A 24340-nucleotide genomic window follows, 5' to 3' on the forward strand; every position below is an offset into this window, starting at 1 on the left:
CAGGTTCCAAAGACGGGATGATTCCTTTACCTGGGCCCCAGATTGATGGAACAAAGCTGAAGATGACTGATTGACAAACAACATGAAGATAAATAAACCTTACTGTAAGTAATCTCAACTTGGGCATTATTACCGTAGAATGACTTAGGTTGACTGATACATCATCCAACTTGTGAAAATTTGGCAGCCACGAGACTAATATTGATAACAAAGAGTATTTGAGAACTCTGAAAGATAGGCAGTCATCTAGAGCAGTGGTCCCCAACCTTTTTGGCACTAGGGACTGGTTTCTTGGAAGACAGTTTTTCCATGTGTGCGGGGGGTCGGGGGGAAGGTTCAGGCGGTAATGTGAACGATGGAGAGTGATGGGGGGCGGCAGATGAAGTTTCGCTCGCTCACCTGCCGCTCACCTCCTGTGCAGCCTGATTCCTAACAGGCTGTGGACCAGTACCTGTCTGCAGCCTGTGGGTTTGGGACCCCTGCTCTAGAGCAGTTGAAACTGAGAACCACTGAGAGGACAGTCAGAATAGGCATATTCAGAATAGGCATTCTCTTTCAGGGATGATTAAAACCAAAGTTCAGCTAGGAGATGTTTGATGTATATATATATTTGGACACTTTGGGGAAAATTAACAGTGGTTTGAAGTATGAGCTCCATATCAATTATGCTATGTTGGTTTTATGCTCTGAAATCTAATGTTGGTTCCACGTCCGAAATTTGTCACATTTTCTAAGCCCTGCAAAAGAAAAATGAACCTGGACTTTTGTCACTTTATGCTCATCAAATGGTAAGATCGTATTACCAGTTTGGAAAACAATTACTGAACTCTGCTGAAATCACTATTTATGAAGCTAAATCCAAAATTCAGACATTTGGGAAAAAAGCATCAGAGTCCACAGCAATGTATTTTGATGTTCTGGGGTGAAGAGAAATCAGTATTCATTCTCTGGAAAGAGCAGGTTCCTTCAAATAATCTTTACTTTTCAAGCATCTGACATTTACAGTTAGCATGTGAGTCCCTCTGTCTAATTATAAGTCGCAAGAGGCAACTCTACAAAAGAAAGGTTGACTTATGATAGCTCTGCTTCTCATAGTGACAACACCATGTGGTATGTTCTGACGCAGAGCTTTATTCATATGCACCCCAGATAGTACAACAAACGAACGGTGTGACGTATAAAAAAAATCTCTGTAGAAACAATCTAAACGTTTATCAGTAGGAGAATGGATTAAAATAATGTGATATTTCTACATAATGAGATAAAATATATTATTTAAAATGAATGATCCCCAGTATCATGTATTAAAGTGGATAAGTTTCAAAAACAAATTACAGATGGATATGTATTTTATGATACCATGATTATAAAATTGTAAAACGTGCAAAACAATATATTATTTATAGATGTATACATATATGGTTTCAAAAGTTTCAAATGTGCATAAGAATGATAAACATCTAATTCAGTGCAGTGGTTATTATCTCTGGGTGTGTAAAATGGGGAATGGGATTGAAGAAATGTACAAAGAGCTTCAACTGTAATGAATGAACTGTCTGTAATGACTGAATTTTTAATTTAATTTAATTTATTTTTGGCTGCATTGGGTCTTTGTTGCTGTGCTCAGGCTTTCTCTAGTTGCAGCGAGTGGGGGCTACTCTTTGTTGTGGTACGCAGGCTTCTCTCATTGCGGTGGCTTCTCTTGCTGTGGAGCACGGGCTCTAGGCTCGCTGGCTTCAGTAGCTGACGTGGGCTCAGTAGTTGTGGCTTGCAGGCTCTAGGGTGCAGGCTCAGTAGTTGTGGCGCACAGGCTTAGCTGATCCTCAGCATATGGGATGTTCCCAGACCAGGGCTCAAACCCGTGTCCCCTGCATTGGCAGGCAGGTTCTTTATTTTTATTTTTTTTTACTTTTGCGGTATGCGGGCCTCTCACTTTTGTGGCCTCTCCCGTTGCGGGAGCACAGATTCCGAATGTACAGGCTCAGCGGCCATGGCTCACGGGCCCAGCTGCTCTGCAGCATGTGGGATCCTCCCGGACCGGGGCACGAACCCGTGTCCCCTGCATCAGCAGGCGGACTCTCAACCACTGTGCCACCAGGGAAGCCCGGCAGGCAGGTTTTTAACCACTGTGCCACCAGGGAAGTCCTTGTAATGACTGAATTCTTAAATAATAATTTTTAAAATCTGAAGTGAATATGGTACTGTGATAATTGATACACAGGTGTTTGTTATATTCTCTTTTTCTCTGCGGTTGAAATATTTCCTAATTAAAGAAATGCACCTTTGTTATAATGTTGAAAGCCATTACTTTTCTTTAAAAATTATAAGTGTAGAAAATATTACAAATCCAATATTCAATTTTTAATGTTTCCTCTTAAACCTTTTTTAATTTTGCCTAACCAATGCTGGATGATACAGGTAGTAGGCATATATTTACCTTGTAAATATAGTTCAGGTGTGCAACCAACAAACAATATCCTTGAACTAAAGGCTTTACAAAAGGTACAAATGACTAATATTTAACTGAAAAACCTATATAAAAAATTATCTGGTTCTTGACTATATCAAACATAAATATGAAAGCAATTCTTTAATTAATACAATATGAATAAAAGTACATCCTTTTTTCCTTTGAATTTAAAGAAGTTATTTATCTTTGTAACATTCCTGTTGGGGCAGGTGTTAATTGTTAAATTTTATGGCTATAGAAATTATAAGTTAATAAGATAGCACAGCTAATTAATAATAGAGTTGGCAAAGACATGCCCTCCAGCAAGATGTGGCCCTTGCCCTCATTTCTTTTGAACCATTGAAGAAGTGCCTACAAAAGATATGCTCATTGGTGCAAAAACACCACATGGCTCTTAAAAATCTTTAAAAGTAATTTCCCCAGTGAGAGGCTCCGTAAGTAACTTGAGTAAAGCAGACCAGGTTAATATGTTAGGGAATGATGAAGCCCAGTAAGGTGGAATCGGAATGCTCTGTCTAAAGGGGCAGTAGTTAATCCACTCTAGCCAATTTTAGCTAAGTGGAATGCAGGCACATTTAGATAAACCTTCGGATTCTTTAAGATAATAGAGAAATATTATTTTAAGAAATAAACAAAATTATCTGACTTTTAAATGCAGCTCATTCAATTTTCTTTTAACACTGTGCTAGTCAAACAAAACATCTACAAGAATAATTTGGCGCATGGACCATCATGTTTCCAGCTCTGCCCAGAACAATCAGATGATGATAGCAATATAACATTTTTGAGGTTTATCCCTGGAGCAGATTCTACTCCAGACCATTAGTCCTAGCCAGCCATGGAAATTCCATTTCCCTTGAAATTGCTGCAGCTATCTTAGTACCAGGAGAGAGCCAGCCTTAAGGCAAACCCAACACACCAAGGCCAACAGACTGGAGAGATAGAAAGAATCTGGACTCTCCATGACATTCATGGGCTACTGACTCAACCAACTCTGATGCCTTCCCTCCTTAGTTACATGTGATACATTTCTTTAGTATTTAAACCATCTTGGATCTGGGTTTCCATTAAAACAACCTGACTGATTCAAAATCACATTATAGAAGACTCTTTCTCTGTGTTTATCTTTCTCTTTGCCCTGAGTGCAATTTATCAAACCTTTTTCTCTCTCATTTTTTAACCCCACTAAATTATATTATCTATGTTTTAACCTATTTACATATTATATGACTCCCCCAATTGTTTGGGGACCATATATGATACCCTTGCATGATTTAAAATAAAGGGATGGAGTTAGAGATACAGTAAGCATTAAGGAGCCTGCCCCAACCTTCAGTTTGGATCCTGAATCACTTCTATAACCCTAGATTTGCTTCCCTTCTATCCCAACAAAAAATACTGAGACATATTAAGACAACCAACTTTACCTTTTTGCTAAACTAGACTTCTCTACCTGTTTCTGATTGGTTAGTGTTTGAACCTTAACTTGCTGTTATTTATTCTTGCCAAAATGATCAATTTTCCTTGGCTTAACCAACTTTCCTCCTTGGAGTCTTTCCTTATACCATTCTTATCACCTTATATGTCCTAAGCCCCTTTCTCTATCCATCAAAATTCCACTGACCCTTCAAGGTCCCCATCTTATATCTTCATGGTGCTCTCCAATTTCTTACATAATAGCCTTTTGCCTCATAACAAGCCATTTGAGATGGGCAGGTACATACAGTCTTATTTTGCAGGTGAGAAAATTGACACAAACATTAAATAATCTGTTCAACATTTTAGTGAGTTGCCTTAAAAGTACCACATATTTCTTAACTCTACCCTTACTATTACCCCTTACCATTCGCATCTGGATATACCATTCGCATCTGGATATACCTTCTGTTTCCTAAGAACTCAGCTCAAATATTGTCTCCTCTTCAAAGCCTTCCTTGACCTCTCTGGGAAGAGTTCAAGGGTTCTTTCACTCTATATCAGGGCTTATTTGGTAATATCTTCATTTATTCTATTACTCTAATTATTCATGTTCACCTCTGTCCCAACTGGACAGGATAATTTAAACTTTTTAGCTTTTAACATATCCACTATCATTTTGAATATCATTTTCAATAACATAATTGAGGCTGTTTAATATAACATAGGAGCTTATTAACTAGAAAATAAAAGAAATATATTAGAACAAATAAAACTTTCACAGTTTTATTTGAATCTTGAGTAAATTCCTTCCCTATTATATTATACAAAAAGGAGGATGCTTATTCAAAATTCAAACTGCAAAAGGACTTTATAAGCACCCTGTGTTTTAGTGACTGTCTACCTGTGCCAACCACCATATGGGAGCTTAGATTACACAGATGAATAAGACATAGTATTTTGGTCTAAGGAGATAGATGAAACACAGATACATAAAGTCCTAATTAAAATACAGTATTCTGGATGCCATAAATATTATGTATATATGTATATTCAATGGATAAAGATGATATAAAATAAGTTCTTTCAGGGAGATTATGGAATATTCTAGAAAGTAGGTGATATTTGCCAGATAGAAACTCAGGTGTAAGAGGTTAACAAGGGCATTCTGTCAAGAACAAAAAAGAGTGAAGTTAAATGGTAGGTTCAGGTAATTACCAGAGCAATCTGGTGTGGTATTATTAACACTCTCCACTAAATATTTCCAGTCTCCTCCTGTGTAGGACTGTATGTCCCTGCTCCCTAGAAGTTGGATGTATCCATGCAGCTTGCTTTGGTCAGGAAAATGTGATTATAAGCTTAAAAAGCCAATGCATAAAAAAAAAAAAGCCAATGCATAATTTTTTATTATCTCTTTCCCTGTGCCGTTCTAACTATTAATGCTTAAAGCTGGTGGCTGCCGTCTACCTAGGTCTCTGACTTCAGAGAAAGAAACTGTTACTTTAAGCTTCTCTGCTTTTGGGGCTGCCCTTTCCTGATTGATCCATCTAATATGAGAGGAAGGTAGGAGAAAGAGCTTTGGATCATAGAGAAGCCAGTCCTACTGGTAGCACATAGAAAGGTCAGCCTATAAAATGACCATTTACCTAAAAGTGTTTGCACAAAATATTTGAATCAGTGAATTCATGTAAACATATTTTATGCTTTTTCAGTTAAATTCCACTTCTGACTAGCTGTTCTTATTTCTGTAACTAACTCTGAAGCTGACAAATGCAATTTGAATCAAGAAATAGGTGTCTTCATAATCTATCTTTACTTAATCTCACAGTTACATAATAACTGACTTATTCCCATCAGTGTTCCAGATGCAGAAAAAAGTATCCAGAGGCATCTGCCGCCTTGATATATATTAGCTACACTTGGTGATTAGGACTGGGTGCTAGTACATTTCTACTGCAAGAGGCATGGTACAAATGAAAATGCTTACCATTTCGGAGGGGGACAGGCTTATGTATTAATTCCAGCATGGTGTAGTGCCTTCACACAGTACTGTCTTCATGGATTTTACCTCCCAGCTAAAAGTGATTCATTTTAACAGGGGTTTGTAGAAATAATGTCTTAATCCAAGAGAGTGACTAAAATAGTGAGAACTTGACATCTTGTGATAGGCAAAAACAGGAGGACTTTGTGTTAGTTAGCACATGAGTTTTGCTAACATACTACCTGAAAGGAGGAGCTAAGAAGATAGTATATACTGTATAGGTAAGTTTATAGGCAGAGAAAATGAGGTCTAAAAAGGTCTAGATGTGAAGGGGTATCCTAAGCTGTAAGCATGTAAGGCCAAGGGCCCATGAATAGGTTGGGATACACATCTTAAGACACCAGAAACACTAAGAGGAAAACCAAAGGGAGAGGATGGGGAAAAAGACAATAACTCTGGAGATAAACTTAGTTTCCTTCATAATGTTGTTTTTCCTAAGTAATTTGTGACATAGGCCAAAGGAAATGCCTCAAGTGTTTATACTGGGGATCTGCCCAAATATTGAGAGGAAAATCAAGTCCTTGCACAGTAAGAAATACAATAAATAAATTCTAAGTCTAATTTTGAAGTCTAAATTTGTGGTTCTTTATTAAAAAGTGTAAAAATGTATATGGGTCTCTAAAGTCTTTCTGAACTGAGAGTCAGGCAAGTAGAATTTAGCTTGAGCCTGGCCATTGCATCCCTGGTGGACCTAGGAAGTCCCTTGATCTGCCAGTGCCTCAGTTGCCTTGTGGGAAGATTAGCCTAAGTGACCTTAAATGTGCCACCTGGGTCTGAACTGTGATTCTGAGCACTGGTTACAAGCAGTTGTGGCTTTTATCTAGAGATTATTAGTCACTTACTGATGAAATCTCATGTCTATTTTTTTTCCAACAGATACTATGGGAATTGCAGGTCATACATTATAAATATCAAACAAGGTTACAGAATGTTTCAAGTCCAGTCACCAGACAAGTCACCAGACAAAAGTTATAAGGAGCCTAACATATAGCAGTTTTGCAAGAGCAATGAAGGGTTCACACACCTTTTGCTTAATAATCAAAGATTTTTAAAGGAATGGTATGAGAAGGGACAAAGGCATACACAGCTAAGAACCTCAGGGCCTGGGTAGGAACTTGTCCCAGTGTGTGGAACAGTGTCCCTGTAACCTGGTTGGTACAACTTCAATCTCGATGGATTTTCCCCCGGTGGTAGACATTATCAGAATGTAAAGGCAATTATATTCAAGGGTAATTCATGTACTGTGTAGCCGGCTGACATTCACACTTATGGCAGGGGGCTCTGTAGTCACTCAGTGTGCACGTGCTCACTGTCATTAGAGGCAGCTGTTGGCTCTAAGAGCCCTGCAGACTCCTCCAACAGTTTCCAGGACAGTATTTTGGTGCAAACCTTAGTGTGTGCTTTCAGAGAATCATTAGCAAAAGGAGATAACCAGAAGTAAATAGAAAGCAGGTGGACTGGTACAAATGGTGTTGCAAAAATACTTTTCAAGTCAATTACTGTAGGCTTTTTTTTTTTGTACTTTTTAAGGGGATGGGATATCTAGGCTCCACTTATCTCTAAATAATAAAACTTTTCGCTCCTAGCAACCACTTCCTGGAAAACAACCTGACAAAAAGATCAAAACAGTGAAAAGAGGTCTTTCGCATATTTAACAATGATAAGAGAGGTTTTAAGAGCAGAATCCTATAATAGCTCCAGTCGTACAGCTATATCCACTATCTCTCAGATGAACAGCCAGGGTCAGGAATACCCTTGCTGAAAAAAAAACATGTATTAACCTTTCTGTGATCACTGCATTCTGGATATGACTATCAACTACCTACAGAATTTTATGAGAAAACAATCATTGGATTTTATTGGCTGTAAAGTAAGCCCTATGCATTCACTGCACAATAATAAAACAAATTGCACTCATTTCCTTGCTTCTCCCTGTGTTATGCTGGGCAGTTTATATAATCTCAAAGGGCCTCTCAGTTCCCTTACTTGTAACATGAAGATGCTAACACCCACTTTGGGGGGGCTGTTGTGAGAATTAAGTGAGTAATGCATGTGTATTGTTCAGGGACAGGCCCATGCAGAAATTCAACAGATGTTAGCTCCTTGTCCCTTGCAGTTCATTTCTATCCAGAAGCCAGAGTGATCTCCTTAAACTATAAATCAGATCATGTTACTCTCCAGCTTAAAACCGTTAATGGCTTCCCACTACCCTTAGGATAAAATTAAGAATTTGCAATCTTCCTTAGAAGGCCTCCTTGGCTCTACCTAAATTGTAGCTGCATCTTCAGCCAGTCTCCCACTGAGGTTTATGCTCTGGCCACAACTGCCTTCTTTCAGGTCTTCAAATAAGCCAGACCTGTCTCATGGCTCCTGCATGATAGTAGTACAAGGGGAGAGTTGGGGGGCTTTATCTTTTAATATTCTGTTCATCAAGCCCATCTTTTCTTTGATATGCACAATTGATATTTTAAAAATCTGTGTAAAATGCTATGCAAAAACAGCTTGTAGCCCGCCACTCAGAGTCAAATTGCTGCCTCTAAGGCCCTCCTAAATTGTAATTTGGGAACTGTCACTGCTTCTGCACGTGCTGTTCCCTCTGCCTGAAACCCTCACCTTTCCTCTTTGTTGCTGGTGAAATCTTACTCTTTAGGTCTCAGCTTAAATGTCACCTAGTCAAATATGCTTGCTTGTTAAGAACTCTCATAGCTCTTGTTCTTTTCTTTCAAGAAAATGGATAATCCTATGTGACTATTTCTCTCCTACTGGACTCTAAGGTTCATAAGGGCCAGGATAGCACGGCTGCTTCATTCAAGGCCATAGTCTGACATAGAGAAGGGATGTGGGAAATGCTTTTTGCTGACGTCAAAGATTTACTAACTAATAAAGTCCACCCAAAGGTATAGCAGAAGGTCTGACCCTGACATGAAAAATTGAAGAGCATTACTCCAGCCAGCCTGATGTCAAATTTTGAGGGTGCTTCTTGAGTCAACATGCAGGAGCAAAAGAGAAAGAAAATGCCTCCATCAAAGACTGTACCTTTGTATCCTGGGCTCTTTCTACTTCCTCTTTAACTCACTTCCTTTCTTTCCTTCTTTTCTCTTCTTTAACTCACTTCCTTTCTTTCCTTCCTTTCCTTCCTTTCACTACACTTCAACAGATGGTTCTGGAGCAAAACTAAACTTTATGTAGAAAGAGGGATTTGAGAGGGAGGAAGTGCAGAGGCCACCAACTATGAACAGAAGAGATAAGCCACGAGTACTGCCTCAAGGCATTCCTTTTCCTGAGCTCTCAGCAGAAAAGACCCTGCCAGGTATTATCTTTGTACCTTGCTTCTAGTCTGTGTCACATGTGCTTTGGATCATTTATCAATGAGCTAAGCTACCTGTTTTAGTTTCCTGAGTTGTGCTTTTGCATAGGTCTCTGAAGAGAAGTAGTAATATCCTTTTCTGTTTGGATTCCAGATTCGGCCCCATGTTTGTTTTAGTCATGATAGCACACTTTATAGCCTGCCACCTCTTCCAACAACTCAGGATGCTTTTATAGGAGACCCCGTCTTCCCTCCCTTCCTTCCATGATACTTAATGAAATGTCCCTAAGTGCCAAAGACAGTGATAGGTACTACCCCTTCTGCATTCTCTGGCCTTGGCAGTCTATCTAGATTGACAGTCTCTCCTGCATTTTCTTATCCATTTTGAGTCTTCCCTCCTATCTAGCTTTGATTTTTCTTTAAGGTTCCTCTCCCCAGCCTGGTCTCACATCATCCTTTAGACTATGCCTGTTTGGAAACTCCCAATGTGGAAGGTAGGTCCTAGGGAAGTTCTTGGAGAGATTTCCGTGTCTGTGTTTAAATATATGTTACCACTTAACCACCTGGTCTGAGGCTCCTCTGAGTGAGGACCCGAGGCCCTTCCTCCGAAGTATGAGAACACAGTGGCATCTGCTTTGTCAGGGCCCTTTGTGTTTTAAGTTTGCTCAGAATTTCTATCCTTCCATTAGTTGAGATGGCCACATATTCTGGTCTTTGTCTCCAAAATTCTACTGTGTGTCTTGCCTACTGAATACGATAAACAGAATCAGAACAGTCATGGTGTCAATGATCTATTTTTTATACTGTATTTCATTTGCTTTCTTTGCCCCCTTCACTCCAACTTCCTATGGCAGTTTTCCCTCGCTACATTAAAAATAGCTTTCTGGAAACTTTCATGGAAATTCTTGTGTATAATAGTGTGAATTTAAGAAATCATCTTCCAGGCAGATATCTTTAAGTTTTATCTTTACAGAGTTTAAGGTTTTGGCATTCAACTTCTTAAACCCCTATAAAGAAATTTCATCCCATAGTGTCTTTGTCTCCTCTAAAAATCACACCCCAGAAGATCTGTCTGTTCCACCCATAAGTGAGCCCTGCCCTGTCCCGATGTTCCAAACCTTCCCCTTTGGGTTCTAACAGTCACCTCAATTCTCAGGGCACATTCCTCCTCTGCTCCTATTTACAGAAACTACCCACTTCAGTCCTAATCTTGTAAAACCAAGCAAACTGCCCAGGAGATGAGAATGGGCAGAGACCATAGTCTGTAGCCTGTGGTTTTATTTAGTTAGCAAAGACTAACTTCAGAAAGGTGTCAGTGCTTCTAGTCACACATTTTCTACACTTTGGCACAACCCCTCATCTTGCAGGAGCGTCAGTAGGGAGAAAAGAGGCCAAGAAATCTCTTCATACTGTGCCTAAACACCATGGATTCAGATGTATTATGTCTAGTCCAAAAAAGTACAGAAGTGTAGAATCATAGAGGTGAGAAGGCAGGGACTTGAGAAATATAGCCCACTCCCCTATCTGTTCATTAATCCCTCTAACATTCCTCAAATTGGCCATCCAGCCACAGTTTTAAGAAAAAGATTTTTAAAATAATAATGAGCCTAATTCTAAAACCCTAATCAGTATTTCTCAAAGAATGCTTTGCAGACAGCCTGCATCAGAATCACCTGGGTGCTGCTGATGGGTCCTTGGGCTCTACCCTAGTTGGACAGAATCCTAGACTCGGGGTGGGGTGCAGAAGGAGTCTGTACCCCCAGGTGTTTCTTGTGCATGCTAAAGTCTGAGACCCTGCATTCTAAGAGGGATCTGCCAAGGTGGATTTACCAGGGCTGGAGAAAGACTTTTTGTGCCTTGAGTGGAGCAGTCCATGCCTGCAGGCATTTTTTCACAAGAATGTGGTAAAACAGCTGCTACAAACCTACCCTCAACATTTTTTTCCACATCACACTCAGGGCAGCCAAGAGCGGTTATGAAGCTGGCAGATGCATAGGTTTCTACCTCCCGATGAAGATGAGGAAAAGAAGCCATTCCCTGTACCAAGGAGAGGGAGACTGAGCAGAATATTAACATCGCACTTAGTGCTGGAAATCATGTTCCAGGCCCTCTGGCAGTATATCTAGGCAACCATACTAAGGGAAAAGGTTTGAACATTAATGACAGTCTGGAGAAACTGCGATTTATAAGGAAGCATAAGTAAATGCATCTAGGCCATGTGGAGCATATCATAGTCAGTTTGTTCAAAAAACCAGAACACAGGAAGCGAAAAGGAAAACTATGAAAGTAATTTAGCTACAATTCAAAGTATAGCAAAACAAGCCTTAATAGTTGAACCATTTCAACAAAACAGCATATTTTTAGAACAAGGAGGGCAGTGCAGCTCTCCCTATGGAGGAGGCCCGTGTTGAGCATTCCAGAAAACCACGGAGCCTCTGAGCTCAGTATACAAGGGTCGGCTGTGTTGAAAATGCAAGAGCCAGAAATGACACATACCAAGCAGATGACCAAAAACTGACCAAAAGCTAACCAAGAGAGAACAGAGAAATCCATTCTTCTTTCTCCTAGAGAGGAAAAAGTATCACACTACACCTCTCTTAACCTCCTTCCACCTCCCTCCCTGAAGAAAGAGCATTAGACTAGGAATCAGAAAACCTAGATTCTAATCCTGGCTCTGCTACTCTATGATTTTAACCACCAAATTTAATATTCCCAGCTCTTCATTTCTTCACCTAGATGTAATAGAATGTCTTGGCTAGAATGTACTTTAAAATTTGTGAACGGTTTTTTGTGTGTTTTTGGTTTCTACAAATAAATATTCATTCATCTTTCATGTAAACTGTTTCTTTGTTTTAGGAAGAAAAAAAACAGAATGGTTTCTTTTAGTTACACAAAAAAAGAGCAAGTACTGTTAACCTGAATGGGACATTAAACACTATGGTTTGGTAAGGGAAATGGCTGATTGTGTAGCCTTGGGCTAGATTTCTATCTCCAAGTCCCCAGTGTGAGTGTGTGTGTTCACGTTTACTTGTATTTCAGTGGTAGGGAAAGAAAACATTTTTCTTGGAAGCATATAAACAGAATAGGGAACTCACAGAGAATGCTGCTTCTCCCTTCTGTTGAGATAAGTTTTTGTTTAAAGGTGTTAGAGGAAGAAGTTCTATTTTGAGAGACACTGGGTGCTAGCAGTGCGGGTCTTGGAGACCAGTTGACTGTAGAGGGGGGCTTTCTCCCACCTTCCATGGCTCTGCTGGGTAAAGGCAGAATTAGGAGTGGCATCCCTGACATGGAACATGCTTAACAGTCTTTAGCAGTAGTGGCAGCAATTTTCTTAAGCAAGCTTCAGTTGCAGTGGACATTGGCAAGAGGGAACCCAAGTAGGAGAGGAGAGACTTGATTTGTCTCTCCATGTGAGGCACCCCGGTCGGTGACTCTCAGAAAATAACAGGGAGAAGATTTTCAAGTTGGTAGGAGTAGTGTGTGAAGTACAGCTATCATACAAGAGTTGTATTGGTGGCATTCGAGGTAAGCTTTGTATAGGCTAAGCGGCGCTGCTCAATATACACTGGCTGGCCTGCTGTGCAGAGCTGCCTGAAGAGAATTAGGGCCTGGGGACAGGATTATTTGACACCCAGATATGATGGTTTTGCTCATCTTACATAACTTGCTTGCCTCTGGGAATCTGGGGAGCCAACATATAAATCCTGTGATCCTCCCATCATCATAGGATTAACTCCTCTTTAAATTCTACTAGTTGCTGCCTTGTTACTTCTTCTGTTATAGCCCATTTAATAGTGAATGGAATGACCTGTGGCCCTTTCCTCCACTAGAGGGCAGAGGCTTGTCTTATGGAAGCCTCTACCTCCTGGTTCAATGCCTCACTCCTACCAGGCACTCAATAAATAAACCCAGGTCTTAGAGACCTAGATTTGCAGTTCAGTGCCATGTTATCCCAAACAAATTACTAACCTCTCTAACATCCAGCTTCTTTATTTGAAAATGTTGATAATAATGCTTGTGCCATGAGGTTGATTTAATAATCAAATGAAATAATGGTCATCTTGTGTCTGGCACACAATAAATGCATTATGATGCCTTGTTATTAACAATCAGAGTTTGTTGAATTGAATATGGTTCAGGGGAAGAATCACCAAGAGCTATGGCTATTACACTAGAAGAAAGGAATGAATGTTTTTCAACTCATCCACTCCTTCGAGGACCTTCTATGGGCTAGGCACTGTGCTCAGGCACTGGAGATAGAATAATATCAACATGGCCCCTGCATTCCTGAACTCGAAGTAGAGTCACTTTATTTTCCTATGTTGGTATCCGACCAACACTTGGACCATTAGAGAAGAAATATAATTGACTTTCTTATCCACATAACCAACAATTTAACCACCTATATCACACCAGATCAGCAGCATTATGTCCCAAATGTCCAATATTTAAAGTGGAAGCCAATCTTAATCCTTAGTTCAGAAATAATCATTAATATTGTGAGAACATGTCCATTTTCTCAAAAGCCATGTCCCTACCTTCCATCCTCTCAAAGCTACCACAGATATTATATATTTTACTTTTAAATAAACTGTTTTAAAATTTATTTTCCGTATGATTTTCTTGTCAGTCAAGTTCTTTGAGCATTATTTAATAAAATAGCACTATTGCCACTCACAAGCCTTCTACACATATATCTTACCTAAATGAAAACAAAAGGACTTCACTCCTTCAGTGAAACTCTTTATGGCCCCTGAAACTTTGATCTACCGACCATAAACTGGAAACGCATTTTGCTATGATGTTATATAGTGCTTATCCTTACCCACATCTTTAAACCATTTAATCCTAAGATTGTGAAAAATTAATGACAGTAGTAGAAATTGACTTATTAAAACTGTGTCCAGTGAGAAATTTTTTTTTAAAAATCTATATTTTAGTGGGTTACCATGGCATTTGAGACAATGGTACTTCCATTCTTATTTTTCCTTATGTACTGATTCTTTAAAAATGATCTTTTGAATGAGACCAAATGTGACTCCAACAGTAGTTAGATGAAATTCTGAAGTTATGTTCCCCCCAAGGGAATAGTTTCTTCCAGGGATGCTGTCACAATATTAGAAAGATCAATGTCAAAGCACTGAATGACTCCTCACTAAGATGCCATCTGAAGAAAGCCTTGATTTTCAGAAAAATTTCCCATCCTTTTAGTCTGAATTTCTGACTCATGTTAAGAGAGTCGACTGGCATTAGTCTGAGGATATTGAAGGGAAAGTTCATGTCAGCTTTTGCCCATTCACACACTGTATTCCTGAACAGAGATATGGTCGCTGGAGGTCCAAGGCAACTCGACCCCTTGGAGGATGTTGGAGCATGTTGTATTTCCCATTAGAGAAGGTTCTAACGGACTCTAAAAAGGGTTGGCTAAAATTTCTCACCAAGGTTGTTCCACACATCTGGAAATGTGTAGGAGGCATGTTGGTTGTCACAGTGACTGGGCAGGTGGGGTGGCCGGGGATATCCTTTTGGAATTTAGTGGGTTGAGACCAGGGATACTAAAATAGCCTGCCATGTATAATAACATTTTATAAAACAAAGAATTGTCCTGCCCCAAATGCCACTTTCATCCCTTTTTTGAGAAATAAGTTTTCTTCCAATAGGAACTGTGGAAAACTGGCCTGGGCTTATTGAAACAGAATGCTACAAAGGTGGGGAAGAAACCACCTGCCTCTCACAGATTTTGGTAAGCATGCTATTAGGAACTCTTCTAAGCAATGCAAACACTTAGCCCATTTCTTTTTTCCCAGCCCTCCTCAGGACAGGGGAACAATGTTGGCAGCCCCTCAAATGATGTATTTGATGGACACAAGAAGATTTATCAATCATGCATGTGGAAATCCCCACCATTAGAGTCATTTCTATGCATTTAGATATTGTCTCTAAAAAAAAGAGAGTAAAATGTAAATATGTTACTCAAAAGGATAAAATTAGAACATACCTTAGTATGGATTAATTTACCAGATTAGCTAGTTGGCATTTTGGCAAATAGTCCTTAAGAAAATAGATTATAAGCAAGTGATTTTGATACAGGCATATTAAAAGAAGGAATTGGAATGCAGAGAATTTCCAGAGCTGAGCCATGAGACCTCTGAGAGATCAGGAGAGGCTATTGGGTGCCTCAAATAGAGATCAAAACATAGAAGACAGCTTAAACAATTTTGCCCATATTCTACCCATACTGGTGCTGCTATAAGCTTTCTGAAAAGAAATATTTCAATGCCAAAATAACCTTATTTGAGGGCAGAAACTGTATCTTTTCTTTGCTTAATTTCACAGTGCTTTGTACAATTAACACAATAAAAATTGACACTTAAGGAATAAAAAATAATGTGTCTTAGATTGGCTTGCTGGAGAGCTATCAAATTCCAGGTTCAAGAAAACATACACCCACACAAAGTTTTGTTTTGTGTTTTAAGTTCACAGTACAATTTTTATGAACCTGAGCATACAAGCTGCTTTCTTTAAGCATGAGGAATGCTTCCAGGTGTTTCAGAGCAAATTGAAACTGGATAAAAGTGAAGTGGACTTTAAACTCCGCATCAGCACTCTATATTTGAAAAGATTAGGCCACTTTCTCTTATTTTATGTAGAATCACAAATTTTAAGATTTGAAACAATGTAAATGAAAATAATCCTGTCGAAATAATAAATGACCGCGGTTTACCCTGGAAGTTGGTGTTTTCCTCGGGTATGACAATAATAGTAATAATAACAAGAAGTTATTCTTAAAATTCTTAAAATGTATTCTTAAAATGTTATAATGTAAATGTAAATGAGACATGAGTATTTTGTTTTATTTAACATATTACATCTCAACTGTTCTTAAAGTACACTCTCGAAGTAGACCTTAAGCCCTGTGTTAAAAAATCTATTGCTATAGCTTATTGTAAACCCAAAATATATACCTGGAAGTCTTGAAAAATATGCTTTTGAATTCTGTACATTTGAGAAAATTGTAAGGAAGACCCTTGATTGAGTGCAGAGTATCAGCACTGCCAATTGTCACTTTCCTTAATGTTTTTAGTTTTAAAGGTACACATTTGGATCCAGGGACACAGCCTATGCAGTCTTTCCACAAATTAAATAAAGGTGCCTGTTTTTAGGGGCAGATGAAGTCTCCCCCACCCCGCAGAGAATGAATTTTGATAAGTGAAATTGGGTCTGGATTTCAGTTCCCCTAGCTGTTCCATCAAGTGTCTGCCTAACACTCACACTAAAAATCTGTCTGTGGCTGCCCTACTCACATCTCATAGTCTTAAGTCTTCTCACCTCTAAGGTCCATCTGCATTTTCTGTTAATCTTTATTTTTGCCTAGACTCTTTGTTGACCCCTTAGTATTCTTTTCCTGTTTCCTTTCCATTCCTTCCTACACTCACCTCTCCCCCATCCTGCTTTCTTAGGGAGAGACTTCCACAGAGCCAGAGGAGACTGATGACATTTGATGGCAGGAACGGTGGTATTTCACCTGGGGATTCCCAGCACCTGGCATATTGGTGGCATGATGTACCCCATTCATGTTTGATGGATGAATAAATGAACACATTTGAGGGTATCTCACTAGTTAAGCAATCCAAGTTCCCATCATTTGATTCGTGGAAAATCCAATATTAAAACCCTGAAAAGAGGTAATTTCTATACCTCTGGAAGGATTTCAACTTCCACATTGGCTCCCCTTGACTCCTCTTCCAGAAACCTCCCCCATCAGACTAGTCCTAATACTAACCTGTGAAGAAAAAATTTTAGTCAAACCTGCTGGGGGCAAAAATCCTACTTAATTATTTTATTTTATTTTATTTTTGCGGTATGCGGGCCTCTCACTGTTGTGGCCTCTCCCGTTGTGGAGCGCAGGCTCCGGACGTGCAGGCCCAGCGGCCATGGCTCACGGTTCCAGCCGCTCCGTGGCATGCGGGATCTTCCCGGACCGGGGCACGAACCCGCGTCCCCTGCATCGGCAGGTGGACTCCCAACCACTGCGCCACCAGGGAAGCCCACTTAATATTTTTAAACTTAGGAAATTATGTTTGGTTTATCTGCCTGTTGAGAATATCTGGACTGCATTATGGCAATAATGCATTAGTGCCTCACTGCATTAGTGGCAACAATGAAATGTTGACTGCGAAGTTTCCTCTTCAGTTCTCTGGGGCCAATTGAAAATGTTTTACACATTCAAAATTAGCTTTCATTCAATTTCAAAATGTTTCTCCTACCTCAAACACATATCAATTTCTTTCTTTTTGGGTTTAGTGTTAGTAACAAAATAACTTAAAATGTCTGTAGATCAGATGGAACAATGAAAACAACAGAATAATATAGGGACACTTTTACACGTGTTATACTGAAAGAAGAAAAATGAATATTTCAGAATTTCATCTTTCTGACAGTGGTAAATTCCAGTATTCAGGGCTCTGAGCCCCATGTACTTTCTTTGTTTGGGAACTGTACTAACAGGGTTGACTCAAAAGTACATCATGATCATTAAAAGATTTTCTTCTGAATCTACTTTACTGTTAATACAAACCTGCCTCCATATGCTCTAGTGTCAAGAAGTCATTGGTTATGAGTGATGTCAGTTAATAAATATAGAAGAAATAATAGAAACAGAAAATTACCATTTGGCAGTCATCACTATAATAACTTATTTAGGGAGGGCTGTGTGTGTGTGTGTGTGTGTGTGTGTGTGTGTGTGTGTGTAAAGAGAGAGAAAGACTGCAAACGTAGCAAAATGTTAACAACTGTTGAATTTAGGTGAAGAGTATATGGGTACTCTTTTATTTTTCGTTCAACTCTTTTATCGGTTTGAAAATAATAAGTTTGAAGAGAAGGTAGTTGATTAGAAATTTTATATGGAGCTTGGAACTGTGAACTAGGGCCCAAAATACGAAATTTGGTCTATAAAATGCTTTTTTTTAACCCGCTAAACCAAGGATAATATAACAAGGTGACAAGCCTGAGTCACTGGGCCTCTAAGTTTTGGGTGAAATTGAGAGATATGCCATCTTGAAAACAGAATCAAATTTTGTTTTCATTTATTCATTCAGCAAATGATTTTTGAATCCCTATCATATGCCGATATGTTCTTTGTGCTGCAGAAACAGCTGTCAACAAAACAGAAAGGTCCTGCTCTTAGCTCACACTGCATGGAGGTAGAAATATCAACAAACACATAAACAAAGAAATGAACAAAGTAATTTTAGAGAATGGTAACCATGGAGAACATCAAACATGATGTGATAGTGGGTGACCAAGGTGGAGGAGTGTTACCTCTGACTGCAGGCTTCTTTGAGCCGGCAACATTAAACTGAGGCCTGGGATGACACAAAGGACATGCCACACAAAGAACTCTCAAGGCAGAGGGAGAGCAAATGAGAGACATACACAAGCTTAGTGTATTCCAGTAGCTGCAATAAGGTGAGTGGGGCCAGAGCAAGGAAGAGAGAGGAAGAGGCCCAATAGGGAGTTGTGCAACAGGAAGCCTCTGGAGGATTTTCAGTGGGGGAGTCATGTGACCTGATGGGCTTGCTGGGTGGAGAATGTGACGAAGAGGGCAAAAAGTGGAATTAGGAACACTAGTTAGAAAGCTATTGCTGAGGCCCCAGGTGAGAGATGATAGTGGAGTAGACTCAGGCCCCAGGGGTGGAACTGGAGAAAGGTGGACAGACACTTTGAAGTATGAGTCAGTATAGGTCGGATATTAGAGGAAAAGAAGAATAAAGATGAACAATATAAATGAAATATCCAAGCCAATTTCAAGGCTTGATCAACGAAAGGTATAGTCACAATTTTAGTTCTACTAGAAGAATGAATTGGATTTGAAGAGCTGATATTTTATCTTTACAGGAGTGATCCCCTGGGGGACAGGTCCAAGCAGAGCAGAAAAGGCTGAACTACAGTAGACATCCTGCAAGGAGTCCTATGAGCTAGGCTGACCTCTGCCTTTCCCAGTCCTTGACGGTGCTGAGAAAAGGATGGAGGACCCAGGGAGATAGTGCAAAATCCTCCATCACATTGGTCCACCTGTCTCATTTTTGATACCTCACTGACATGAAGAGCTGTTTGATATTTTGAATTTCCAAAGAGATTATGTTATTTTCCTAATTTTTTCCATTTAAATGTACAGATTTTTCCAGAAACTGGCAGGCTTCCCAGATTCTGGAAATCAAGATTTTTGAGTATCTCAGCAATAACTTTTGGATACTAGCTTTGCCCACAGAACTTGTTTATGACACATCATCATATTTTACCCTATTATGAGATGGCATGTTTCCATTTCCTTATGCATTTAAAAGGGGAAAGGGCGGGAGGAGTAATTAGTAGTTCCGAGCAATACTAACAAAATATGTTTTGCTATGGCTTCATTTTGAAATCCCTAAATGTATGATTACAAATTAATATAATGCAAGAGAAGCTTTATTTGTTTGATCAAAAATCTAACTAAGGGCTTCCCTGGTGGCGCAGTGGTTGAGAGCCTGCCTGCCGATGCAGGGGACACGGGTCCGGGACCCAGTCCGGGAAGATCCCACATGTCGTGGAGCGGCTGGGCCCGTGAGCCATGGCCGCTGAGCCTGCACGTCCGGAGCCTGTGACCCGCAACGGGAGAGGCCACAACAGTGAGAGGCCCGCGTACTGCAAAAAAAATAAATAACTAAAGAAACATTCTAAATAGAAAATACTGATTATCCTATTTTTAAAATCCTGAACCATTCTCTCTTTATAGCACTCAAGTTTTAAGTTTGGTTATGGTGGAACTGATAGAGATTGTATTTAGAAGTCCATATTTTAAGGTTCAGTTTGCTTATTCAATTATTGATCAATGAAAGATTCCAAATGACAAGGGAATCCTATGGTCTGGTATATTTCAGAGTCTATGTCTTTCTATAAAGTTAAGACCACATAATTGGCAGAATTTTAAGGACTCGTTAACTCTTTTTTTTTTTTTTTTTGCGGTACACGGGCCTCTCACTGTTGTGGCCTCTCCCGTTGCAGAGCACAGGCTCTGGACGCGCAGGTTCAGCGGCCATGGGTCACGGGACCAGCCGCTCCGCGGCATGTGGGATCCTCCCGGACCAGGGCACGAACCCGTGTTCCCTGCATCGGCAGGCGGACTCTCAACCACTGCGCCACCAGGGAATCCCTCATTAACTCTTTATTATTAGTAGTATCACTATTGTTATTTTATAACAGCTTTTTTGAGATATAATTTACATACCATATAATTCTCCTATTTAAAGTGTGTAATTCAGTTTTTTAGCATATGTCACAGAATTGTGCAACTACCACCCCCAATCAACTTTAGAATATTTTCAACACCCCAAAAGGAAACTCCATTACCCCTAACATTCCCTAGGCCCTCATTATGGATTTTTTTTCAATTTTTTATTGTGGTAAAATACACATAACATAAAATTTGTCATCTTAACTATTTTTAAATGTACAGTTCAGTGGTATTAAGTGGTACTGTTATGCATCCATCACTATGTATCCACTCCAGAGTTTTTTTCATCTGTGAAACTGAAACTCTATATCCATTTGGCAATAATCCTCCATTCCCCCCTTATCCCATCCCCTAGCAACCACAATTCCATTTTCTGTCTTTATGATTTTGACTTCCTTAAGTACCTCATGTAAGTGAAATACAACATTTGTCCTTTTGTGGCTGGCTTATTTCCCTTAATGTAACATCCTCAAATTTCATCTACATTGTAGCATATGTCAGAATTTCCTTTCTTTTTAAAGTTGACTGATGAAGAACTTATTGTGTCATTCGCTATTTGTTTTCTATATGCTTTCTGGCTTTTTTGTCCTTCATTTTCTGCATTTCTGTCTTCTTTTGTGTTTAGTTTTTTTTGTAGTGAAATGTTTAAATTCCTCATTTTCTTTTGTGTATATTCGGTATCATTTTATTTATAGTTACCATGGGAATGACATTTAATATTCCAAAGTTATAACACTCAAATTTGTTTTTTTTTTTAATTTATTTACTTTATTTTTTGGCTGTGTTGAGTCTTCATTGCTGTGCGTGAGCTTTCTCTAGTTGGGGTGAGAGGGGGCTACTCTTCGTTGCGGTGCGCAGGCTTCTCATTGCGGTGGCCTCTCTTGTTGTGGAGCACGGGCTCCAGGCACGCGGGCTTCAGCAGATGTGGCATGCAGGCTTCAGTAGTTGTGGTGCACAGGCTTAGCTACTCTGCGGCATGTGAGATCCTCCTGGACCAGGGCTCGAACCCGTGTCCCCTGCATTGGCAGGCAGATTCTTAACCACTGCGCCACCAGGGAAGCCCAACACTCAAATTTGGATTTATGCCTCTTAACTTCAATAACATATAGAAGTTCTGCTCCTGGGCTTCCGTGGTGGTGCAGTGGTTAAGAATCCACGTGCTAATATAAGGGACACAGGTTTGAGCCCTGGTCCGGGAAGATCCACATGCTGCAGAGCAACTAAGCCCATGCGCCACAACTACTGAACCTGTGCTCTGGAGCCCGTGAGCCACAACTGCTGAGCCCACGTGCCACAACTACTGAAGCCTGCGTGCCTAGAGCCCGTGCTCTGCAACAAGAGAAGCTACCACAATGAGAAGCCTGCGTGCTGCAACGAGGAGTAGCCCCTGCTCACCACAACTAGAGAAAGCCGGCACGCAGCAAGGAAGACCTAACGCAGCCAATATATTAATTAATTAATTATTTTAAAAAAGCAGCTCTGCTCCTTTGCATCTCCATTCCTACTGCTTTTAGTTGTTGATTTCACAAAATTACATCTTTATACATTGTGTGTCCAAACAATAAAATAATTTGTAAGTTATTAGTCTCCTGAACAATGCAGAATAAAGGGGAGTTACAAACATTGTAGCAAAAACACTAGCTTTTATAATTGCCCATGTATTTACCTTTATTGAGATCTTTATTTCTTCACATGGCTTCAAGTTACTGCCTAGTGTTCCTTCATTTCAATCTGCAGAACTCCCTAGAGCATTTCTTGCAGGACAGGTCCAGTGGTCATGAACTCCCTCAGCTTTTGTTTATCTGGGAATGTCTTAATTTCTCCCTCACTTTTGAAGGATTCTTGGTTGACTTTGTTTTTTCTTTTATAACGTTGAATATATTAGCCCACTGCCTTCTGGCTCCAAAGTTTCTGATGAGAAATCTGCTAGTAATCTGATTGAGGATCCCTTTTATGTGATAAGTTGCTTCTCTCTTGCTGCTTTCAAGAATCTCTTTGCCTTTGGTGTTTGACAATTTGATTACAGTGTGTCTCAGTGTGTGCTTCTTTGAGTTCATCCTGCTTGAGTTTCATTGAGGTTTTGAATATTTATATTCATGACTTTTATCAAATATGGAAGGTTTTTGTCCTTTATTTCTTTAAACATTCTCTCTACCCCTTTTGCTCTCTCTTCTCCTTCTGGGACTTCCACTATCTGTATGCTGGTCTGCCTGATGGTATCCTACAGGTCCCTTATGTTCTGTTCACTTTTCTTCAATCTTTTCCTTTATGTTCCTCAGGCTCAATAATTTCCATTATCCTATTTTGAGTTTGCTGATTCTTTTCTCCATGTGCTCAAATCTGCTTTTGAGTCCCTAGAGTGAGTCTTTCATTTCAGTTATTATACTTTTCAGCTCCAGAATTTTGGTTTCTTTTTAGGTTTCCATCTCTTTATTGATATTTCCATTTTTTAATGTGTTTTCTTGACTTCCTCTATGTCTTCCTTTAATTCTTTCAGCATCTTTAAGACAGTTGTTTTTTCTTTCTTTTTCCTTCTTTCTTTTTGTTGAAATATAGTTGATTTACAATATTACATTAGTTTCATGTGTACAACATAGTGATTCATAGTAAAATAGTGATTTTTGTAGATTGTACTCCATTTAAAGTACTCTGGGGACTTCCCTGGTAGTCCAGTGGTTGGGACTTCACCTTCCAATGCAGGGGGTACAGGTTCGATCCCTGATTGGGAAGTTAAGATCCCACATGCCTCCCACATGCCTCGGGGCCAAAAAACCAAAACATAAAAACAGAAGCAATATTGTAACAGATTCAATAAAGACTTTAAAAATGGTCCACATCAAAAAATCTTTTAAAAAATAATAAAGTTATTATAAAATATTGGCTATGTTCCCTGTGCTGTACAATATATCCTGGTAGCTTATTTATTTATTTAACATCTTTATTGGAGTATAACTGCTTTACAATGTTGTGTTAGTTTCTGCTGTATAACAAAGTATATCAGCTATATGTGTACATATATCCCCATACCCCCTCCCTCTTGCGTCTCTCTCCCACCCTCCCTATCCCACCCCTCTAGGTGGTCACAAAGTAGCTTATTTATTTTATACATGCTAGTTTGTACCTCCTAGTCCCCTACCCCTATGTCACCCCTTCCCTCTGACCTCTTCCAGCTGGTAACCTCTATATCTATGAGTGTTTGCTGTTTTATTATATTCATTAATTTGTTTTATTTTTTAGATTCCACATATAAGTGATAACATACAGTATTTGTCTTTCTCTGTCTGACTTATTTCACTTAGCATAATACCTTCCAGGTCCATCCATGTTGTTGCAAATGGCAAATTATCATTCTTTTTAAATGGATGAGTAATATTCTATTGTATATATGTACCACATCTTCTTTAACCATTCATTTGTTGGTAGACAAGTAGGTTGCTTCTCTATCTTGGCTATTGTAAATAATGATGCTACAAATATTGAGGTGTATGTATCTTTTCTTTTTTTAAAAAATATATCCACTCTTTTAGATTCTATTCCCATATAGGTCATTACAGAGTATTGAGTACAGTTCTCTGTGCTATACAGTAGGTTCTTACTAGTTATCTATTTTATATATAGTAGTGTATATATGTCAATCCCAATCTCCCAATTTATCTCTCCCTCCACCCTTGCTCCCTTGGTAACCATAAGTTTCTTTTCTACATCTGTTGCTCTATTTCGGTTTTGTAAATAGGTTCATTTGTACTATTTTTTTAGATTCCACATATAAGTGATATCAAATGATATTTGTCTTTCTCTGTCTGACTTACTTCACTCAGTATAACCATTTCTAGG

The 24340-nt window shown here is 39.3% G+C and overlaps 1 long non-coding RNA gene across 3 annotated transcripts in view; it reads left to right on the plus strand.

The window, feature by feature from the left end:
- The window catches only part of LOC149748546 (uncharacterized), a 302762-nt gene that overhangs the window by 4565 nt on the left and 273857 nt on the right, over window positions 1-24340 (plus strand). For 2 of the 3 annotated variants that reach the window (XR_016393985.1, XR_016393987.1), the window contains exon 2: window positions 1-104. This is a non-coding gene — a long non-coding RNA (uncharacterized LOC149748546). The other variant, XR_016393986.1, reaches the window with a different exon arrangement.

Source organism: Delphinapterus leucas, chromosome 8 (assembly GCF_059928025.1).
Source record: "Delphinapterus leucas isolate spDelLeu-1000000601 "Yukka" chromosome 8, BTC_Dleu_Yukka2, whole genome shotgun sequence".
Lineage (NCBI taxonomy): Eukaryota > Metazoa > Chordata > Mammalia > Artiodactyla > Monodontidae > Delphinapterus > Delphinapterus leucas.